The sequence below is a fragment of the Poecilia reticulata genome, chromosome 13 (assembly GCF_904066995.2).
Source record: "Poecilia reticulata chromosome 13, P_reticulata-male-v2, whole genome shotgun sequence".
Taxonomy (NCBI): domain Eukaryota; kingdom Metazoa; phylum Chordata; class Actinopteri; order Cyprinodontiformes; family Poeciliidae; genus Poecilia; species Poecilia reticulata.
Window position 1 is genome coordinate 18170633 of NC_088842.1, and position 21205 is coordinate 18191837.

The following is a 21205-nucleotide window of genomic DNA, read 5'->3' on the forward strand; positions in this document are numbered from 1 at the left end:
AAGGAAATGTTGGTTTTTCTTACACCCTAATTGTAGTCCCACAATTCAACACAGAACTTCAGTGTGGAGACACATAATCTTTAGAAAAATTAAAACATAGTGCTGTTAAGTCACAATTCCACATGTAAGCTATCCATGGAGAAATAAGTAATTTGACAATAACACTGGATGATATTTTATTTCTTAACTTTTTGAGAATACATTTTTTGTTTAGTATTTAGTAACAAATTGAGATGGGGAAAAAAAGGACTGCCTTGGTGATATTTGAGATACCTGGATCAAAAAGTAGTATTTGGTCAAATATGTGAACCACAGGAATCATTAAAATAGGCTCTTGAGGATGAATACCTGGAGATATTTTGAGCATGCCAAGATCTCATAATGGAAGAAAATAAAAAAGGTGCTTAGTGCGCCTCATGGAAATCCTAAAAAATGACTAAAATATAATTTGTTTATCTAAAAACTAGCACAGATGTTTGCTTTTATTCAATTGCCCTGTTCATTTGTGAATAATCAGATACTTTTAGCTCCATATGACTGAGAGTGGCTGGAAATGGTGGAGAAGAAAAAGTTTTCTCCTTTCCATTTAGTAGCTAGTAAAAAGTTATACAGATTTTTTTAATATGTTGACTTATTAGGTTGATTTGACATATTTCTGGCATAGCTAAAAACAGTAACAATTTCTTCTTTAGAGCAAATTAATAAAAATATCAAATTAATAAAAGCTAACTACACTCTAAAAAGAAAATAGTTGAACCAACTTAAGTTATTAAGTTTAACCAATTCAATATATTATAATCATCCAACTTGTTAATTTTTTAAACAAATTTATTAAGTATGTTTAAGATAACAGATTTAAGTCAGTGTTACTCAAATCATTTAGTTTACTTCAAAAAATTGTAAATGGACTGAACTTATATAGCACTTTTCCAGTCATTGTGACCACTCAAAGCACTTTACACTAGAGTCACATTCACCCATTCGCACTCACAAACGCTCAGACATTTATACACAGATCGGTAGGCAATTTAGGGTTAAGTGCCTTACCCAGGGGCACATTGACATGTGGCAGGAAGAAGCTGAAATCGAACCTATAACCTTCACAAGACGACTACTCTACCCACAGAGCCACGGTTGCTTACTAGGGAATCTGTCCCTGGTAAGCTTGAGTCACGGTGTCAGACGTGGGATACAAACTAAGAAGTTTGCAGCCCAAAATATTTAGTTTGGAACTACTGAAAGTTTGAGTTGACTTTCTGTAGAATTAAATCAATGAGATTTTAAATGTTTATTAGAACAAAATAAATGATTTGAGTAAGAGTGACTTAAATTTGTCATGTTAAACCCCCTTATGAATTAAGTTACAAAAACTTAGCAAATTGAGTTGGATGATCATAATAAATTGAGTTGGTCAGACATAGGATACGAAACTGGCATTGATCTCAATTGTTTTAAGTAAAGTCAAAGTGAAAAGTTCCTTTAGGTTAAAGATTTGTAAGTTTTGAGTTAAATGAACACAAAAACGTAAGTTGGCATAGCAAAACCAAAAGAATTAAGTGAAATTAATGTAAATAAGTCCATGAGATTAACTGCAGCCCAAATATACTTTTTAGAGTGTAGACAGCATAGCGTTTTTAAAACCTTTAACCTGGTTACTATCAAATAAAAGCAGTCAACACTGCATGGAAAGTGGAATTTGTGTTAGTATGTGGCCGTGTAAATTGCCAAGGAAGTTGAGGCAAGTGACTGTTCTTGTCAATTTGCAAGCTTATCTGGAATCAGTCGGAAATGACCAGGAATTGATGTAAAACTTTGCTTTAAACCGTGTGAGAACTCAAAGACAATAGCAGCCTTTTTGTTTCAAAGTTGTAATTATCCAGTCATTTGAATTGACAGCGATCATGTTTAATGGCTCTTGTCAAGAAGTGACCATTTGAGAACTCTAGCAGGTGCAAGAGTTGGAAAATGAAGTTATTAGCACTGCTTTCTGCACAGACAAAACCTAAATGTCAACTGAAAAAAGAGACTTATTCTGATTCCTTTGCAATGTAATTTGAATAGTTTGTACATTTGGTATGGGCCTCTATGAAAAGTCTAAGAATTGACTGAAGGGTCTGAGCATAGAATCATGTTGACATAACCTTACCACATTCTTCATATCATAAAATGTCATGGAGTTTTCCGAATTGCCCTAATGGCTAATAATAATATCGACTTGTGACAGTTCTCTAGCTCAGATGGCTCAGATGGCTTGTGGTGTAGGGCTGACAGCAGGACCTCTAGATTCAAAGGAGGGACAGCTGGCCTTTTGTCGTGGAGAGTAACACAATTTACACTGGTGCCAAAATAAAACTAGGACAAACAATCCCTCGGGGGCATGTGTCTTCCTAGAATTAAGGCTAGAAATTTTACTCTGACATTCAACTACGTGCCCAGGAACATCATGGATTGAAAGAGCAAGTGCCAGCCAGTTGTCCATGTCACTTAATATGGATCGAAGGCAGTTACAGACTTTGCGCATGCATGAGTGAAAGCGTTGTAACTTGATGCAAACAGACACACCAAAGCATTCAGATGTCAGAACAGAATCTGCTCAATAGCTGAGCGTTCATCTCATCTGTTTGACAAGGGACAAAGTTGAGTCACAACAATAGCAAATAACCCGATATTATGTGGGTCAATCTTATCCCAGAGAGAACTGAAAGAATCCATTGAGTCATGGATAGAAAGTTTGGTTGGGATGTCTCTCTGATACTTTGCACTGCAATGTAGGCATGGATGTTGTTTATCCAGTTGGGAAGACAAATAAATCCCTCTCCCACACACAAAGAAATGCACCATATGCCTTTTGTAAAGAAAGAGCAATATACCTTCACTACAGTGTGCTTGTGGCTCGTCCAGATTATAGAAGTAAAATAGGAGACAATCATTGAAATCATTACACTTCTCTCTTATGCCATTTAAGACTGTCCTTAGGAGTGCTGGACTGAATAGTTTATACAATAAGTCCAGCAGATGTGGTTTTCCACCAGGTGTTTGCTAACTGCTGCTGCCGCTAGTCTGGAGGAGCTGAGTGGGGGAGTCGCGGGGAGGGTACTCTGTGAGACGGAAGCTTAGCTGGACTACTTGGGTGCTGTTCCTCAATGTTTGAGGAATGTTCCTCAATGTTCCTCAATGTTTGAGGAATTGCATGAATTCCTCAAACATCCCAGAAGAAACCAAAGCAACGTTGTAGCTACGTTTTTGATATGGGAATATATAGACCTCAGAAACGACAATTTTACGTAGTACCATCGCTTTAACAAGACATATGTATGGTACATTTTTATAACAATGGGGAGATTTTGTGAGGAGACCACATTACAGACAGCAAGCTTCCAACAAATGTGAGATGTTATTTATCTTGTCTTGTGTATCTGTTGTTTTATCAGTTACTGTTTCCTAGTCTTACTTTCTACTCACCCAAAGTACCTGGTCCTCCTTTATTATTTACTTGCTTACTGTCACTGGTGTTTGGTTAGTCCTATTCAGATCTTTAGTTATTTTAGTTCCTTTGTGTGTTCCCTCTGTTCCTGTTCTTGGGTTGCCTCAGCCTGTTTCACTGTTTTGAGCTATGCGTTCTGGGAGATCATGTCCTGTTTTAGTTTCAATAATTCCTATTTTTATCTTCGCCTGTCTCTGGACTAAAGCTTGAATGCATCCTGTGCTGTTCACATCAATCCCCTGACAGCAATCTCAAGGAAACAGCTGTCAGAATTCATGAATATTTCTTTTTTTTCCCTTTTTTTTGCCTTAGACATATGAGTGAAGGGTTGATGTAGTTGCATATTATAATATGGAACTTATTTTTTAAATTTGTTATGATAAGAAATTCATTATTCTGTAGCAAGAGAGTTTCAACATGGTTTCCATCTGAAACATAAACAAATTCTGACACCATGTTGCACACCATCAGTGTTACAGTTGAACGGTTCTGTGTTGGGCTGTGTGTGCATATGGTACTCCAGTTTCTTGTTTATTTTTGGGTAGCAAGCCTAGGGCTACTGGTAGAGTGGTTGCCATGGAGTTTTGACATCATCTCATAAATGAGAATAGATGAGTTTGGGAAGTCAATATGGGCTGGAGCAGCTGAGGGGTGTTAGCAGGGGAAACAAACTCTTAAAAAACATTGCTCCATTAAAATAACATTCACTTCTCATTGAGTCACTTGTGCACGCTCATAAAGCGAAGGATGCCTATTAAAATGGAGATTTATTTTCTGCATTTTTCGACATGCGTTTTACAGGAGTCTTTTGTAAGGCATCGTCCATATTGTACTAATAATATTTATAGAGTTTTGAATACGTGACTACAGATTTGACAAATGTATTTTTTGATTGTCCAAAGTTCTTGGGGTTACTGTGCCTTTCTGCAAAGTACTAAAATGACAACCAAGAACGTTCTAATGCACATCAGGAACCATATACGAATAAAAAAAATTTGAGAGGAAAAAAATGAGCTTTGTTACCCACTATAAATGTATGGTCCTGAAGAAGGAAATCCAGTAAATGAATTGTTTTTAACATTAGCTGATTTTAATTAGGAATATCAGTGTAGTGAAATCTCTGTGTGAAAAATGAAAAGGATTTTTTTTTGTCATTTCTTTTCAACCCACTTTTTTATTCCTTAAATAATTTATATTCCTTCCGTTATATGTGTTAATTCTCTTCTCTGTGAATCTCACTTTACTTAATGTCAGCAGGAGTATGGTATTAGCTAGGGAATGTAATCCTTTTTCACTTAACCTTCCAAGCGGTATTAGGCAAATCATAGGGATATATAATTTTCTCAATGACTTGTCCAATTTCACAATGCACATACAAACAGACTGTAAGCTTGGTTAATGTTTGCTCTTTGAACATTTTACATCTGCACATTACATTTTGCACAGACTAATAAGCACTATAAAATAGTTTTCTTTTTGTCTGAAGATCTTGTTTAGAATATCTGTGTTACCATGTCCATGCTATTTTTTTATTCTTGTGAGAATGAGTGCTCATGCAACTGTTTCTCTTCAGATACAATATCAGGCTGGAAACAGAAAAGCAATCTTTCAGCTAAGTGATATGTGAAAAGTGTCACATTCTCACCTGGCAGTAATTGCCTACTGGTGTTGCTCAGCTGTAGCGGTAGATGTTATCAGGGTTTGAGGGTTTGGCCGTGCTTGGATTTTGTCATTCATGAATTGCAGTCATTTTCTCCTGCTTTGCTCAATGTTAATCTTGTTTTATTACTGTGATTGTCTTTTACTACTAATTATTGCTGTAGTAATTAGTTTATGTTGAAGTTTCTTTAGTCATATTCTGGATGTCGTTTTGTTTTATTTGATACAATTTGCCACTGCCTTGTGAGAAAAAACTGGTCCGTTTTGCACTCTAGTTGCTGTAATTCTCACTTGTACGAGTTGCCACTCACCCTTTGCAGTAAGTCTTGAAACATATACCAAACTGTACTTTTCATTGTCTGACTCTTTGAACTGCCTCATTGCTGAAATGTCCTATGCAAATAAACTAGATTGACTGATTTTGCTTAAAACAATCTCAGTGCTGGCCTCCTTCAGTCGAATGGATTGTTTGTTATAAGAGGTAAGCCTTTCCTTCACGTGCTACCGCTTTTTGCCACTCTGTCCTGCACCCTGTTTCGTCCCGATCTATGTCTAGATCCCCATAAGGTGAGAAAAGAGGTGATGGGGTAAGAAGATGTATGCATCTATGAATACTTTGAGGTATGTAATAAAATGCTCACATCACAAACTTACACCCTCCTAGGTGTAGGAAATGTACAGTTTCACCAAATTCCTGGTGTCTAAAGGTGTTACCAAGAATACGTGTGCGTTTGATGAAAGGGATTCTTGTGAGTCACACTTCGCTAAAAGACTAGAAAAAAAGTCATCTGGCCATGGGCACCGAATTAATAGCATCTGCTGGGACTGTGCAGCTCTACAAATGGCAGAAGAATGAAAAAAAAACATGAATGAAAGACAGAAAATGAATTGGCTGGGAAAATGTTTCTTCTTTCTCATCATCACTCTTTTATTTACATCACATTGTTGGCTGAAATCATTGTGACTGGTGCACATAAAGCTAATCAAACTTGCCAGACAAGCTGTTATTACTCACAACTTATCTCTCATAAAAGAATGCTGATAACATTGAATGTGAAAGGTGGATAATCCAATGAGCATAAAGACGTAGGCCAAGGCTTACACTGAAAATGTAAAAGTTCTTTGTCTAAATTTGTACTTATGCTAAAGTGGTACAGGTTTCACATAAAGATGTTGGTCACAGGAATTACTGATCTGTAAAATGACAGTAGACCTTAAATACTAGTGTGACCCATTCTGAAAAGTAGACAATAGGTATGGTTGTCGACTAAATGCCAAAAACATCAGCAATAATCTTAGGAGAAGCAACCGTTGCTTCACATCGAACAGGGTGTTATAAGTCCATTTCCAAATAATTTAAAGGGGATCAATTTACAGTAATAAAAACGCCAAAGACAAGTACATTCTTCAATGCAGTACAATGCTCAAGTTGTGCAAATGCTCTTTCAAAAACTTAAAAACTTCTTGCAATGTTAAATCAATTTAATTAAAAAAAACTAAGCTAAATATGTGTAAGAATGCATGTCTTCAGTCAGTGCTGACAGTTTCTTACTTAAAGCTCTTCAGAGCAGCAGACAAATGAAGCAGCCGAGTTCATCAGGATAAGGCGAGATGCTAAACCTCTTTTCCAGTTTCAGAAAAGAGGACGGTTTATTTCACAGTTTCAGAAATAAGGAGCTTTTGAACACCTTTCCTGATAAATGTATGACTTCTGCTCTCTCATTTATGATGGTCATCCTATAATTGTCTTCAGGGACCTCCTACAGGGACCTCCTACTACTTCAGTGGTATTGCCTTCTTAAGTTCCACTAGTAGACATAAAGATCATTTAGCAAGAGACCGCTGGTTACACAATCAACACTGACTGGTAAAGTCAAGAGGTTTGTAAACATAATGTGGCGCAAACAATTTGACATAGATAAAATGCAAATATAATGCAATAAATCACTGTAAACGAATGAAAATATTTTTTTCCTCATTGTGTGACATTTAATTAGTGCTGGAATCTGGCCATGAAGGATTGAAACACAGAGGGAACAAATAGACATATTAAAACTACCGGTATTAATCCCAGAAAGCACTGAATTTACCCACCTTCACTGTGTGACTATGCAACATAATTAAGAAAAACCCCATCCTGGATGAAGTAGTTCTCTTTTTAATCCCAAAGCCTACAGAAGCCACATTTGCAGCTTCATTGGCGTCAACCTTGGCTTTTTTGAAAATTTGCTCAAGGAATCGAGGCAATTATAAATTCCCCAAAAGAAACGCTGGTCCAGTGTCTTCAAGACCAGAATAAAAACCACAAACAAAATGCTTACTTATGCAACAAATAAAAAAAAGAAAATCAAAAGTCAACCAAGGAAACAGGAAGAAAATTGCATACATTCAAAAGCCTCGTTCATCCCATCGCAGTTTTTAGATGCCTGAAAGTGCTTCAGGCTCATTCACATTTACATTTCTTTACTCTGACAGAGCTTTTAAATTATTTAGTTTCATATCTGTGTTTCTGCATCTGGCAAGCCTTCAGATCTATTAAAAACACCAACAGGCTAGCCTAGGAACCAATCAAGCCTCGTATGTCATTGGCTATGGCAGAGTGCAGCTGGTAATTCCTTTGTTCAAATAAATTTCCACCTGGCCTTATACATGCAGGGACAATCATTATTGTTTATTGTGAACAAGTTTGTTAAACGACTCGGTCAGAAATAATCTGCTTTTGCTTATCCATGTAGATACGGCCAGAAACAGGCAGCTGGGGAAACAAATGTCTCTCATCATGCCACTGACAAGCCACATACAATTGCCATGCTTTGTGGTGAAATTGCTGTAGAAGACTGAGTAGCTTGTGCCATGTTCTATTTAAAAATTAAAAAAAAAATTTGTTTGTGTTTGGTTCTAGCTGAGTTTTTTTATGTTCCCAGAAATTTGAGGTGGGAGATGATTTTTCTACACTTCTGTGATGTTGGAGATCTTTAAATTGCTTCTGATATGGAGTGGTGTTACAGTCACAAGACAATAGGGGATTCTCTACATTTTTTGCCTGTTTTTGCTTTATGAAATAACATCAAACTTATGAACCTCTTGTCTGTACATTCAAAGCTGCTTTACAATTAAATCAAACATTCAAGTACAAGCTGCTGGGTTGTAGCCACAGCTGCCCTAGGGCAGTAGACAGAAGTGAGGCCGCAACACACCAACACCTGCAGCCCTTCTAGCCACCACCATGGCGGGTGAAGTGTCTTGCACAAAAACACAGACTCAAACCGACAACCCAATGATTGCAGGACAAATTCCTACCACCGTCACCACCATCAACAATTATGCATAATTATTACGGTGCCTGAAATCAAATTAAGTGAAAACAGCTAACTGGTAGTCAGAGGCTGTGGCCATGAGGAAATACTTCTCATTTTTGTGAAAATCCGAAAAAAACTTGCAACACCCCACATATTATTAAGTAGATTTGAGTGTGTAGAGACGTATGTGCCTGTACTGACTGAAAACTACAGGAATTGTTTTTATATCAACCTTCTTGCACTACACAGGTGCTGCCAACGCCTGAAAGCAAACTGACCTCAGGCGATTGTCATTTAGCAGACAATAGATCCATATCGAAAATAGGTAAACAAAGGTACGACACTTTGTGTGACAGGTTGAAAAAGATTGACTTAAATGTTACACAAAATGAGCAAATTCACAGTCTAAACAACAGTCACAGTAAGCAAAGACTGAAAACATAATTTAGTGACATACACTATTTTGTGCTTAAAATCAAGTCTATAAACAACAGCTCTTTAACAAAGAAACACAAGGATGCTGTGGTTAAAGTTATTCCACAGTACTATTATCAGATATGTGCTGAAACGACTTGGCTCTGTCACCCTGAGATAAATTGCTTTTGTCTCTACCCACTGTGCTTGCTGTGTTTTTCTTCTCTCGAGTAAATGCTTTTGTGGAGGAAACATCACTTATCAATCTTGTAATTGTTCCTATTTCTCTCGCATATTATGACTCCGGTGGAGTTGTTGAAATGTATTTCTAAGGCGAGTTGTGAAACGTGTGAAAAGCTTGTCATTCAACATTTTTATTTCAACATTTTGGCAGGTAAAGCTTCCGTGTATCTGGCATGCCCATCTCTGTGGTGTGGCAATAGATGGAATCCCATATTGATATCAATACATTTGCATCAGTATTTTGTTTCTTTGACAACTTTTTAGGTTTTATGAGAGTTTGCAGTCAAATACGGTACATTTATAAGGTTGAAGAAATAAGTGACTTTTTTTAACACTAAATGTTTATGAACCATTTTTTAAAAATATGTTGATATAATAATGGAGTTCTAGGATGTGCTGTTCAGTTTGGAAGCGTGTTTAAGTAACTCTGTTACATTAGTACTGATTTGTTCTTTTTGTAGACTTTTGTTCAAAATTATTTTGGTTAGGGGATTAGATGGTTATTCCCTCTGGTTTTGAAGGCTGCATAGTTGGAAGAATATTTCCTCTTATTTAATTTTGGACAACAAAAATGACAACAAGATATTGTTTTTAAATATCTGAGAGTGACTTATTAGCATCTCAAAAGCTCAAATAATACCCGAACTATGACCCCAAATCCCAGAGGAGTTGAAAACAAATCTTCATGGGCCAAAGAGCAGAGAGAGAAGGAGGAGGAAGCTCAAACCATCTATTCTCGATCATAACCTTGTAGTTAGAGATGTAAAGAGGAGCAGCAAAACAAATGAGATGGATTAGCATTGCTTGCCAACAACTGATGGTGTCATTCAACATTCAAGGCATGTTAGTGTGGAATGTTGTCTCTTAGGGCCAGGTATTAAGCTGTTAGCATGTCACGGCAGACATGAGACTATCATACAACAACATACATAATCTTTATCACCAAAAAGCAAAACTGAAATCACCAGGTTTTAGTGCCAGTGGTAAATGTTACCTTGTGAGCAAGGAAACATTTTTGTCACACACAATAAACAAATGGCAAATAACTTCAAACCTCCATTTTCCCAATAACATGATGATTAATGACCCAACCAGCAGGTTCAGCAAAAGTGACAAGAGTGTTGTTGTGCCTAACCGCATCATTAATATAAAGCTATTTTAAAAGTCTTTTTAAATTACTACCTGATCTTAAATACAAGTTGACATTTCCAGGTAAAACCTTGTGGGTGACAAAGGCTTTTGGATTCAGAAATAAAAGCATAACGAACACAATCCAAAATGTTTTAGGTGTTCTCACTTTTAAACAAAGGTGTTTTTTGATTTTAGCTGCTTACTGTTGAGCAATTTTCAGTTAAATGGGATCTCAATATTGAATCCTCCTTTTTAGGCCCAAATAGAAACCTGGCTAATAATAACCCATGATAACAGTTTGGGGGAAGTTGCTAGCTGCTGGCGGGTCATAGATTTTTTTAAAATGATATATATGAGACAAATTTCAGACAGACGTAAATAATTAAATAGCAAGAGAAATGTAAGTAGGATTACAAGTAGTTAGTAAATTATAGTGCCTTCCAAAAGAGTTATATATACCTTAACAAAATATGTGTATTTAAATGACAGTCAGGGGTGCAAGATGTGACTAGTAATTGCAATGCTGTATTCATGCGTGTGTGCTGTGGGTTGACTTTATCTTGACACATACTGATCTAGCATGGCAATCAAGCCTGATTCATTAAATAAGGCATAAACATAATCCCTTTGTGTAAAACAAAGCAAGAACAATTGATTTAGTTGCTTTTTTCCCCAAAACTAACTTTTTATTGAATTCTAGCAAACGTGTTATTAAATATGAGGTCATTCCTGTTCCAGAAACCCTGTGGGTTGTTTGTTCATCCAGGAACTTGACCTTTAATTACAGTGCCTTGCAAAGTTATACAAACCCCTCGGCATTTTTCACATTATCGCATAACAACCACAAACTTTATTGTACTTTATTGGATTTTTTGATAGACCAACACAAAGTAGTGCATAATTTGGAAGTGGAGAAAAAAAGGATACATAATTTTCTTGCAGTCATTCACTTTGATTCAACCCTTCCTAAATAAATACTTTCAAGAGCTACCTTTTCTTAACTTTACTGTAGCTGCAACCTTTTATGGAAAGGTTCTCCTATTCCAGTCTTGAGAGCTCTTGTCCTGCTACACTTAGATGCATCATGCTCTACCACGCCTCAATCAAATGCTGGCAACGTAATTTGTTGATTTTATTCAGGGAGGTAGTGACCCCTGCTTTCATTTAGGGCAGTAACGATTCCTCAAATGATTTGAGTACCTCGATTATTCGCTTTGTTAGAAAAGCCCGGACCCAGGAAGGGGAAGTTTTTGGGTTATGAGTTAGGTTTTAGGACTAAGACGTAAATTGAGATTGGGTCAGGTTTATGCTTAGGCATCAACTGCTAATGGTCAGGTTTAATAAGGGGCAGGTTTTGGCTAAGTAAATGAATGCAACATGAAAGATAGTCAATGCAAACTCCTTGTGAAGATAGAAAAACATAGTACTTGTGTATGTGCATGTGTGTGTGTGAGAGAGAGAGAGATAAAGAGAGATGTATTCAAACTGCCTGTCTTGCCGCAGACTTCGCCTTAAGTAAATAAGGACCAGTCTGGCCCTGTCATTGCAGACCTGGCTTTGGGGGAAACAGGATTGCATAGAGCATCCTTTTGCTTTCCTTCATGTGCAGCAAACCTGGTTTAGCTCACCAACATGTGGCCAAACTCTTGGCAATCAGGATTAAAGTGTTACTACAGGGTAATTGAGCTGTCTTTCTCCTGGCTCCCACACATACAAACTCTGACACATTAATTACAGTGTCTTTATTACTGGGCCTATGTATTATGTGTGAAGAATGCAACATTTATACGACATATTGTATTGTTTAGAAGTGATGCCTAATCACTAGATTTTATTTTATTTTTTTACTTATAACAGATTTGAATTAATGTGTCAAAGAAGTTAGTAAGATGAAGAACACTACAGCTAATCTGAAGTATATTCATATGGCATTTGTACAAGTCATCTGGAGTCTTTGCTGTAAGTTGATTGCACCTCAAACATCAGAAATCCTCTGATTTAAATTTAATGTCAACAAGTGCCCTCATTAGAAATAAGTTGGCCTTTAGCAACCGTCTCCTTTCTTACTCTTTTCTTTGGGTTTGACACATACTGCACGCAGGATAATTGCTCATTTCTAAATGTGCCAGATTAGCTGACCCCATAAAACAATAGTGACACAGAATGCCCAGAAAAGAATTACAGTCTCTAAATGAGTTTTTATTTTTGGGTTACATTAATTTTTTCATACAGGCAGTTGGAGACCGCGCCTGGGCAATATAATAAGCGCATGTTGAGATCAGGCCTTGCGAGATGTCAAAAGGGCAAAGAAAGGACAAGATATGGGTTAGAGGACACTGTGAGTTCAAGGATCAGCTGGAGCATCAGTGAGCCATATTGTATCTGCTGCCTTGAAGGACCAGAGATGCTTCAAAGAGGCTTTCACATTATCTGAAGCCTAAAGGCACAACACTGACAGAATAATGCAAAATCTTCAGAGAAGTATTAAACACACCCAAGAGTGATGTGAATTTTTGTTCATGAAACACGTAAGACAACGTATCGATGTTAAGGAATCCAAAACCTGCAGAGTTTTTTTAGACTGAGCTCCTGGGGAACATTATGTTGTCATAGTGCTGAGTTTAAGGAGGACCCACGTGCATAGAGCTAGAAGGAAAAGAAAAAGAAAAGAACACTAATGTACAAGGATAAATCACAGGAACAATGGCGAACATGGAAATTAGCTGGAGTGCAACGGAAGGAGCCAGTGGAGAGGCCGGGGGATTAATATAAAGAGGACGGACTGGAGATCACAAAACAACTGATTTGAGAAGGGAAATGAAGGGAGAGCAAACGAGGAGATGACTAACAACTAGGAAGAGGATCAAATGGAAGGCTGAGGGTACGAACCAAAACAAGGACAAGAAAGAGACAAAGAAAACCTAGAAGTAAACAGTAACTGTTAACTCAGTTTGCAACATTTAATCAAGATTGCTCTGTGTGATTCTTAAAAGAGAAAAAGCACAAATAATCCACTGGAATGTGCCTTTTTTGCACCCAGTAACATTTAAAACTTGTTTTATACTATAAGCATTGGTTATTTGTCAGCTTAGTCAGCTTATTCCTTTAAATTAAGGTATGTAACCCTGTCCGTGTGAGATGGTACCTCGCTACTTCCGAAGACTGCGTTGTGTTTTAAGGGTTGTTGTCGGAGTGCAGGCTGAGGCAGGAGTCATACACACGGCGGTTCTGTTCGTGGTTGAGACCATTAGGTTTATTTGCCTCACTTTACAGCAGCTTCACCTTCAGAACCGCAAGCAAACGCTCACGTTACACTACCAATTCATAGTAACAAGTCAAAGTATGGTGTTCATTAAGGACATACTACACCAACTGCCAGAACCCAAAGAATAAATATAACATCTTGGTTTCTTCTGCTGATGTATTAAAGCCAGTGCTCTACATGTAAAACTTTTTAGCATATTTTTGTGCAAAATATACAACAACATTGCTCATATTTTAGCTTATGAGAAGAGATAAAAAATGCATAACATTTTGCATTCATAGTAATCTCAAGGGTTATATATTGACCCAACTCTGGACATAAATTTTATGAGCCTGTTCATTCTGCTTGTTTTACTGGGTTTAACAGATCCTCTGTTGATTAGTTTGAACACTTCTCCCGCCTGGTGACTGGAGGCTTGTTTACACTTCAAATTAAGACACTAACGTTAAATAAATCCTCCTGTCTCTTAGACCTCCCACCCTCCCCATTATTTGAGAGGTACTGACTTGGATAGAGGTTCTCAAATAAAACAGCATGCTGTGGTGAAGATCTCTTTTAGTTAAACTACAAATGTACAGTTAAGTACTGGACTAAAATTATGTGCTTCCAAAAATATTGCTACAAGCTCTCTGGCGTCAAAAACGCACACGTCAGCAGAGTTCTTTTAATGATGCCTTTTATTTTTATCTTCATTTGTAGCTTTTTAATTACATTCCTTTGCAAGTGCTTAGTTTTTTCTGGTACTAAAACCAGTACTAGAAAGTACTAGTGTCTAGAAACTAATACAAAGTAGTACTAGTTTCTAGAAACTAGTAAAACACATGGATTTATGAACAATTTGGGAATGATAAACAAATTAAAATAATTTGCATCAATCATTTTTCTCTGAGTGGAAAATGATTAATGCATTTTCAATCATTTTTAAAGTCAAAGAAGATGGTTGATGTGTTCCATTAGGAATCTGGTACTGAAAGTTGATTTATTCCTCAAAAAATGTGTCACGCAAGTCTTGGAGACTTCCAGCTACATCTGCCACTACTGAAAAGAATGATTATTATTCTAACACCCTAAAGTCACAGACTATTCGTACCAGTCAGCTCTACCAGGTATGCACCTACAATACAGTCTGTACCACAGCCCACATTTGTGCAACACAATTACAAGAAGGCACAAACAGTATGGTACAATCAACTTTATCTTAACCACAATTCACTCTGGGTCAAGTTTTTATTTTTTTTTTTTTTTTTACTACTGCAGTTAAGCAGGATAAACTTCATCTTATGGTAGATATCCAGTAAACCGTTTTAGTTAAAAACTTGGAGTCCTTTCTAACCATGAATATTTCCATTCAGCTCTACCACAAAGTGAAAAACAAATTTGCAAACACAGTATGTTTGTGTTTGTAGAACATTTACCTATAGATGAAAGGCACTAATGTCTAAACTAATACGTACACTAACTCAAGGATGTCAACAAGATGAAGATGAAGATGAATGAAGGACAGAAAACAAAAACTTACAAGATTTAAATAAAGATTATTAGGGATTATGAATTATTACAGATGTGTTTATTTGGAGGAGAGTTGTATTAGAAAAAAAAACCCAATAACTAAAAAGCTCATGAAAACAAACTGCAACTTTAAATGGTTGTGTATTGACCATTATCTGTGCTAAATTTTTGTGAGCCTGGGAGAAATGGTTCTCACAGGTAATGATAAACTCTTCACTGGCTCAATTACACAGCACTGTATGACCTGAGGGGACTGTTTGATAGGTCTATTAGCTCTTAGTCAGGATAGCAATGCTGCCTATGGGACCTTTAGTTTAACACACACCCTAACCACTTGAAGTTGCCGACACACAAAATGCACAACAGCACACACACACACATTGCTGAATTATTAAAAGGAATTGACCAAGTTCAGTGTACATTGCTTAACACTGCTGAGCCGTATAATATCTCGGGCGATTTGGCCTGATTCTTTGAATTTCAAGGAAGCACAAATCTTGGATGTCAGTTTATGCTCTCTGTTTAACATGTCACTACACTACCACATTATTTATCAGTTTTGAAAGAACATATACCATACTTATTATAACAGGATGGGAAAACAGAGAAGCAGCTAACGTTTTCAGAATTGTAACTCTTATTGACACATTTTGCAACAAATCTAAGCATGAGTCACAACAGATTTATACCACGAGATATCAGCTCGACTCTTGCCTGACTCCAAGACATTTATGATTATTTAGAAAGAGCAGGAAAATTATCTGTACGCCTATTTTTTCTTTTTCTCTGTTTCTCCCAGGTAGCTCCCCACCTGTATCGAAAGCTATGAAAGTTTAAATTAAATAACATGTGCAAGACATTACAGTGGATGAATAAGTTTGTATGTGTAAAAACATACTGCTAAACTAGGACTACACACAAATTATTAAGGCAACAACTTTTTTTTTTTTATTGCACAATTTCTTTAAGTGATCTTGTACAAGCTGTGGGTTTTTGTATGTGTACTTCTGTTTTTTTTTTTTCTTTTTTTAAGTAACATGGTTACTGTTTGCACATAAACTCTATAAAAACCATAGTTTTTATGGTTAGTTACCATAAAAACTAACTTATTTGTTAGTTTTTATGGTACAAACTGCTGTGACCTTTCTGTGTTTAATAAAGTATAATCTGTATATTGTCTCTAAAAAGGTAACAATATAAATGTTTCACTTGGTACAAAAAAAACAAAATCACTGAAAGAAAATACATTTAACTAAATTGAACTTTTTGTATGAAGCAATCCTTTTTTCAAAATATTAATATGAACCACATTTTCATCAAGCAGACATTCTCTTTGTATATGATCTTTCTTCTTATGCATTTCTCCTCAGTTTGATGCATTATGCAGTAATAACCATGCACTTTGGCATCTTGCTTGAAGTTTTTCTTATGTTGAAAAGTGCTGTCGCTGCAAGACCGCCTTTGCTCTACGATTCTCTCTAGATATATCCACGCTAATAGCCACAGAGTAAATAGCCTTACAAAAATGCACTTTTGAAGACATTTGGAAAATGAGCCAGTTATACGAAAAAACATTTAGTCATTTTTAGGGGACAAACTACAATAATAATTTCTTAAAATATATTTTGCATGAAAAAAAAAACACTTTTAAATCTAACTTTCAAAGTTTATTGCCACAAAGCTTTTCAAACTGGACAGCCACTTCATAATGTAGAGCAGGAGAGTTAAACACATTATAATTCTGGGCCATGTCAAGATCACAAACGTTCTCATAGTGCTGGTTATGCCAAAATATATTAATAATATATTATTACTAAAACTACCCAATAATATTTTTAACATCTACTTTGGTCCTATACAAATGAAAACTGATCTAATTTTAATGATAAAATAAAACTGAAGCACACAACCTGTTATATTAAAGTTCGATTTATGTGGTCTCCTAGAGTTTAGAGGGCCAGACAAATAGTTACGGAGGGACGAAATAACAAAAAGAGCTAGATCAGCCCAATCAGATATCCATAGATGCTGTAGAGTCTGTATACATTATTATTTTATTCAACCTATTTTACCTAATGAATTTCTGAGTAGATTGTTTTATCTTAACAAAAAGAAATGATCTTGAGCGCACTTTTATGTTCATGCCCACTCAAAACCCACAACAAGCAAACTACTCTTGACATGTCAGTACCGTGTGGCAATTTGAGGCTTCAGTGCTTTCCATTAGGAGTTTGAAATTGATTGTAAATAAATATGGATTCATTATAATTTCACAACTAAATAACTGTACTTTGATTTGCATCCACATGGCGTGCAGCCCACCTGATGTTAGAGTTCTAATGTGGGTCCCGTGTTTTAAATTGGTTTCAGGATTGCAATGATTAGCGTGGAAAGGCAACACATCACAAACACATGCAGAAACAAACATACAATGTGAATGCTGAAACTCAATTGTGTCAAAGGCCATAGGGATTTTAAAATGAGTTCCCCAGTGCCATAAATTGAATATTGCCAGTAAAAGGAAATATATTCATGAATGTCTTAGCTTGTGTGGGAAAGAAAATGTTCTTGTATTTATGTGTTTTTAGCTGCGTGAACCTCTGTGTTTCTGAGGACATGGATTGCATTTCTGGGATAATCAATGCCTTAGTTAATATAACATCTTTACAGTAAATGTCACATTCACATGTGGTCTCTGGGAGACGTCTGTTTACAATAATCTGAACTTAAAAACATGAATTAGTCACAAACATTTTGAGAACGGTGATGCAATTTTGGAGAATGGTGAAAGTACTTGAATAATTCAACATTTTTATATAATTTATTTCAACCAATAAAAAGTGGAATTGAGAATGGGATTGCACACATTTGTAACGACCTTATAAGCACCATAAAAGTTTATTTTTTGCTCCACATACTTTACTTGAGTCATCCCCAACCCTGATCACCAGGGTCCACTGCTTTGCATGCTTTGAATCCAGCACAGCAGATTCAAATGATTGCACAACCTTGTTAGGATGCCGAAAATTTCTATAGAAGCCTGTTTTTCATCTAAGCCAGGTGTGCAGCAGCAGGGAAACATTTAAAACATGCAGGACAGTGGGCCTGGAAAGAGAGCTAATATTTTGTTGTCCTTTTTGTTTTTGGATGGAGATAATGATAACTTCTTATGATTCAGATGGCGTGTTTTAAACAGGTGTACCACCAAGTGCTGAGCAGGTTGAAAAAGGATGTTTAGAATGCGGACTGCTTTTCACATTAAAAGATTTGTTTTTATTATATTTTGCTCCACCCACTTCAATTAAGTTTTTGTTTCTTTGTTTTTAGATTTAAATAGTGATAAATGTTGATGATTCATTAACTATAACAGGCAGAACAGGCAGTTGTGGCAGAGGAGCAGCCTGAACAGCTGCTGAAATGGCAGTCAGCTGAGTGAACTAACCAACTGACTATGGTACACAGAGAAAGAGGCTAGTCAGTGTTGTTGATGGTTGGGGACAACCTAATTGAAACAACTACACCATTTAGATACTGCACATCGTGCAAATCCACAGGACTGCTGTGTACTTGTTTTGACTGGCTCCGTAGTAGTGTCTTTCAATGCAACAGGGCATATAGCGAGGCTGGCAGCTAACGCTCATCCATCCACGTAAGTGGAAGTAAGTGGAGGAGTTGTGGCCAAACATGTATCCTGATGCTATGTTGATATGTCAGACCAAACATGTGGAAGCAAAGGAAGCTGTGAAGACTACAGCCATGTATCATCAATGAAGGCCAGAGAAGAGTCGTTGCTAATGCTCCACCAATTTCTAATGCAGCTTCCACATATTTACTTTTATTTATGGACCGCTACAAGAGAGCTTTCCTGCCAACAGCCATCACTATCTATGATGGCTGTTGTTCTTCAAAGAGTTGTTCTTCAACAACTCTTTGAAGGAATTAACATGAGATACAACAACATATATTTTCCCTTTGGGGTCAATAAAGTATTTTAGCATTTTTTAACCAGCTGACCTGGGCAAGAGATGTCAATGTAAACCAATATTACAAACATAACAAATTACAAGTAGACATGTATAATGGAGAGAAATAGAATACACCATTAATAGATAATATCTGATAAATACAAACCAGAAACAAGTACATTGCACTCGCAATGAACTATGGAAAGAAGACATCGGATTGAAGTTACAATGATTTTATGTTTTTTGCAAGGTGGTCATATATTTTTGGAATGGTTATGGCGGTAAAGTTAGCACAAATTGTGGCAGTTGTAAGAAATTTGGAGCAGTGCACAAATAAAAAGGCATCTCATAAATAATTGTCTCATAAATAAACTGGTATCAATGTAACAATCTCCAAAAGTAGAATGATGGCCATTTGAGAAGATAGTACAGAATTACAGTAGAATAGATGACATCCGGTTTATGTTGAATGTTTTGGAGGACGTTTCTCTAGATGCCATTGTAATTTAGGAATAGGAAGTAAGAACGATTGCCATTTTAGCCATGGTATGCATTGCACAATGGTCAAAGGACATTGTTTTATGATACAGAAAGCAAAATTCTTGATTTGACTTGATGCAGGTATCAAAGGACAGTGCTTGGACAACAAGACACTTGACAGGTGCTGGTTCCCTTTGAAGCTATGTTTGATCATACTTTGGAAGAAAAATAACCATATATAAATATTTTCCAGACAAGAAGAAGGACAATTTTGTTTAATTTAACTTGTTTTAAACAATGACATTCTGTTAAAGTATATTTCAGCTTCGGAAATAAATATTATGTACCTATAACTAATTTGTGAAAGTGTTATGTTTTTTTTTATTATTATTATTTTAACTCAATCTTACCAAAAATATAATTCACATTCAATTGTTCAAATCTAATATAGTTTTGGGTTTTAATTTCTTCACATTTAATTCTTTGTTCTCTCATCTGAGTACTAATGACTTTAAAGCTCTTTTTGCAAATAATAATAAGAACAGAAAGAGACAGTAAAAGACCAAAAGAGATAAAACACAATAGGAAAACAAAAACATACAAATAGAGTGAGAGAGAGGAAGGTACAGGAAATGAATAAGAACATACACAAGTCGCTCACCTCACTTTCCTTTCCTTCAGTCTCATATATAAATGTGATGGCACCTCTCCCCATACAAAACCCCATAGGCAATTTAAAAGAAAGTAGGCCAAAATGAAATATGGCTGCAATATAAAAACAACACTTTAGACACATACAGTGTCTGATAGGACCCTTTTGTGTGTGCACATAAACAAAACTGCATGCACATGACCACACAGTGCAGGGTAGCTATAGATGCAATGGCACATTAGGTGAGCTGCATGACAGAAAAGTGTTTTATTAAGATTGAACAGTACGTAAGATTTGAAATGCAATTTTGTGCCACTAAAAGTGCTGTATAATGAATCACCCCCTACACCTCCACCAACACACACGCACACACACACCAGTGCCACACGCAAACTCCATTATTTTCTCCCTCTTATGTAGACCCTGACTCACAAACAGAAACACACACATGTGATTTCTGTGGAGTCAAACTGCTTTCACAGTGTCCCAACCTTTAGCCACCACTATACTGTCACATAAACAGGCTAAATCCCTGATAATCTGTGTGACAGCCACAAAGTTATGTGCTGAGTTACATTTTAAGAGTGAGACTGACCCAAATATGGATGTGGGCATTAGCCAAGAAACTGACCTATTAGCAGTGTGATGTCATACATGACTGCATACAGACCAAAGAGCAGAAAGTGGACATGGAAGCCAAGTGTCAGTAAGAGGTGACTGCATTTCCTTGTTTGAAGCTTCAGGGCTTAATTACTCAGAAACCACACACTGCAACATCAGTACAGTGGACACTAATCTGGCTTAAACATCCTACTGAAAATGGTGTAAAATCATTTTAAGGAAAAAGAGTAACGAGTTTAATGACCTCTAATAAACTCAGGACCGACCAAAAAAAATATTTAACTGGTTAAGCTTAGGGCTGCACGGTGGCGCCGTTGGCACTGTGCAATCTGTGAAAGTGTACCAACTTTCATAGATTGTTGGTACACTATCTATGATAGTACATCAACTATCATAGATAGTTGGCACAATAACTACCTATGACAGTATCAGTGTCATAGATAGTTACTATAATAACTATCTATGTTGCCCTGCAGCATGAAT

The 21205-nt window shown here is 36.5% G+C and overlaps 2 long non-coding RNA genes across 2 annotated transcripts in view; one reads left to right on the forward strand and one right to left on the reverse strand.

Annotated features, from left to right (window-relative positions):
* Positions 1 to 21205, reverse strand: part of LOC145554598 (uncharacterized) — a 91355-nt gene that overhangs the window by 48499 nt on the left and 21651 nt on the right. The gene's annotated exons all lie outside the window — the stretch shown is intronic.
* LOC145554599 (uncharacterized) overlaps positions 1 to 21205 on the forward strand; it is a 35644-nt gene that overhangs the window by 3802 nt on the left and 10637 nt on the right. The gene's annotated exons all lie outside the window — the stretch shown is intronic.